Here is a 3,638-nt window from a genome sequence, read left to right on the forward strand (position 1 = left end):
CTGCCCAGCCCCCGCCGCCGCCACCGGCGCCTGCAAGGTGACTGGAGTTGGGGGGGGGGGGGGGGGGGCGGGGGGGAGTGTCCTTTGGCCGAGAAGGTGAGGGCGCACATCGGGCCCATGGGAAGAATCCAAGGCGCCGGGGGGATGGCAATCACCCCGTCCCTTCGGCCTGTCTTCCCTGTCCATTTGTGTGTTCCTCCTCCTTGTTCGTTCCCTCCCCCCTCTCCCTTGCTCCTCTTGAGGTGCTGCTTTTGCGCGCACGCGCATTTGCACGCGCGAAGGGTGTCGGAGAGACGGCACAGTCCTTCCATACGCGCGTACGTACCCCACGTGTGAGTGTGTGCAGCATTCCCGGGGGGGGACGATACGGTAGACGAATGGCCCCGAAGGAGGCGAGCGGGAGGGCGACTGTGTGCGTGAGGAGAGTGAGAGAGAGAGGTCTCCCCCTCCCTTTCGCGCGCATGCAGTTGAAAGCACGGGGGGCCGGACCGCGATGGCAGCACGCCGGCCAAAAAGCAGCAAGCGGACATGTGCGGCGGTGTGTGGTGTGTTCGTTCTCCGTGATCAACACGGTGAACAGAGAGGCAGGCGAGAGAGGTGCCGGTGTGTGGTGTCATGCAAACTGTGTCATGTGCTTGCACGCTCTCCCTCTCTCTCTCCTCCCCCCTCCCCCCCCCCTTCCCTTGGGCTGGCTCTGCCTCTGCCTCTGTCTCTCCCTCTCCCTCTCCCTCTCCCTCTCCCCCTCCTCTGTCCTCCCTTTCCTTCCTTCCCTTCTCCTCCCCCTGCCCATGCGCCCGCGCGCGGCTTCTCTCTGTCCTTCTGGCTTGCCCAATCTACGCCTCTCTCCCACTTCACCACAACCCTTTGTTGCTCTCTGCACACGCCCTCTCAGCCATTTTGCGAAGGGGGCATGCTGCGGCTTTCCCTTGTGTGTATCTTCAACCTTCCGCTTTGCGCGTGCGGCAAGCGGCGCGCGGCGGTGTGTTCTTTCTTGTGTTTATCGCCGCCATGTGTGTGTGTGTGTGTGTGTGTGTGTTTGTGTCCTCAACATCTGCGTGTTTCTCCACACGCACATACCCACATACACACGCACACACACACACACACACACACACACTACTCCGCATGCTGGACGGTGCTGGTGGGATCTTGCATTCTCCCGCCCACTTCCTCCTGTACATGGTGTCCCAAACAGCGACTGCACATGCTGCGTCTCACATGTGTAACAACAGCACAATACGATGGCCTTTTTGCGATGCTAGTTCTCGAGTTTTATTTTGGTTCTTGCCCTTCTTCCTAAGGGGGGGTCACCCCGGCACATGCTTGTATGTAGTACAGAGATGCTGATGCGCCGTTGTTTGTCGGTGCTGGCGCCTCGGGCAGAGGGGGACCGTGGACTCGGGAGGGGATTCCGGGCTGGAGGCACATTGTGCGGGCCCAAGCATGGGGGCCGTTCGCAGGTGTCGTATCAAGGGCAACAGAAAGGCCAACCGGACATCACACCCCTCTTGCAAGGTCACCCCCTCGCGTAGTCACGAGACGGACCACGGACCGGCTTAGCATATGGGGTTTTTTCCGGGCCGGCTCCCGGGGCGTCGGGCGGCGGAGCAGGTCATCCGCCGGATGGCCTGGAGGGGGCTGAGTCCGCAGGCCGGAGGGCGGTGGAGGATGAGGGTTGGTAGGCCCCTCGCACAAAAGGCGGCAGTTATATGGGGGCTCTGGTCGGTGGTAATCGCTCGTGTCTGTGCTGTTTCCAGTCGCGGCTTTCGTCGGGACTTTGTGTCTGTGCGGGACCTGCGCGCTGTCGGACCTCTGGCGGAGCGGAACATTTGGTCCGTGCCCACACACCGGGGGGGGGGGAGCGGCATTCATACCTCCCCGGGTCCGCCGCAAGATCATGACCGGGGCCGGGGGGGGGGGGGGATCAGGCTGGGCGAGGCGTCGCAACACCTGGCTGCTCCCCACGGCCGGCGCATGTGGCCAGGGGGGGAATGTCTGGCCAAATCGGGTCAATCATCGGGCGGCGAAAGGTTGAGGGGGGGCTGTGTGGGCAGCAATCCCCCCCCCCCCCCCCCGGCCCTGCGCGCTCACATGGCCGCCGATATCGTCGGCGGAGAGTCAGCGGTGTGCGGGGACCGCCGAGACACATGCGCCCACGGCTCGGGGGGGGGGGGCGGGCGTGCGTGCGTGCGTGCATATAATGTGGCCACTCCGCTGACGGTGGTATTTGGGCGGTCCCCCTGTGGCTATTTATATTCATGCGCCCGAATGAATGTGCGCGCGATCGTGTGTGTGTGTGTGTGTGTGTGCGAGCGTTTCCTCCATAAATGGGCTCGTGGGGCCGGTCTGTAGGCCAGGGAGCAGGAGCCGGGGGAGAGGGGGGTATTGGCCTGAGCGGAGGCAAGGTGCTTTGTGTCGCCCCCTCCCCCTGCTCGCCCCCGGGACCAGGGCAGGGGTGGGTCAGCCGCCATGAGCGGATCATTGTTGTTATTATTTCGTCGCTGCCCACGGGGGGGGGGGGGGAAGATACGGGGGCCGAGCTCGCCTTTGGTGCCGCACCGAAAGAAGGCGGCCTCATGGAGAGGGGAGGCGGGGGCCGGTAAGATGTGCGGTGTTCCGATCCCCGGCATCCTTGGTCAGCCTGGCGAGCGTGCATGGGTGTGTGTGAAAGAGGGAGTGTGATTATTATTCCCCCCCCCCCCCCCCGGCCCGCACGTTCCCAGCCTTGTCCCTGGCGGGACAGGGTGACCATATGTTCCATGTTCTGGCCGAATGACGCCGGGGATTTACCCGGCTGCCGGGGGGCGGGGGGGGGGTTAGGACGCGTGCGGCGTGGTCGCGCGGCCCCCGGAGCGTCGTCGGGTCACATCATACTCTTGGCCAGCGACCCTGGCCCGGGGGGGGGGAGGCAGGAGACCAAGGTGAAGAGGCGAGGGCTTCAGCAGGGGGATGCCCTTCCCCAGGCGTGCGGTATGCCAATTCACCTTGGCCTGGTGCGTCGGCGGGGCCTTCCCAAATTTGGTCGGGCGCGTCGGATACCTGGTTGTGCACCGGACCCGGAGTGGGGGCCGGCTCTGGCTCTGGCCCGGCGGCGAGCCCGCACTCTCGGGTGTTCCTTTTTTTTCCGCGTGCAGCGTCCTCGTCGCGCATGGGTGGTGCCCTCGCTCCGCGCCAAGCGGTCTTCCCATTTTTCTTCGGCTGCCGCCCCCCGTGCCCGCTGCAGGCCGGGCCGGGCACCTGGACCGGGGCCCTGCCTCCCGCTGCGCATCTCTCTCCGGCCACCCTTTAAAGCAAGTCATCTTCCGCCGGGCGTGGCCCATGCTCGGTGCGTTAACGGCGATCCTTCGGTGAGGCCCAGGCTCTTGGCCCCGGGGCAGCAGCCTTGGCATCATATGGTGTCCTGGGGGGGGGGGGGGGGGGGGGGGGGGAGGGCGCCGGAGGCCAAAGGCCTGGGGGCCGCATGCCCTTCCTCACCCGCCCGGACTTCACGTCAGTGCTTGCCTCAGCCCGCTGAGGTCCTCTCGTTGCGGGAGGGGAAGCTCCACAAGGAGGGGCAGGGCCGGGGCGCCCCCTGGACGCGGGCAGCCCCCACCCCACGGGCGGTGAGGCTTTCGCCGGGGACCGGGGGGCGGGGGGGG

This window comes from Fonticula alba (genome assembly GCF_000388065.1).
Source record: "Fonticula alba strain ATCC 38817 unplaced genomic scaffold supercont2.3, whole genome shotgun sequence".
Taxonomy (NCBI): Eukaryota; order Rotosphaerida; family Fonticulaceae; genus Fonticula; species Fonticula alba.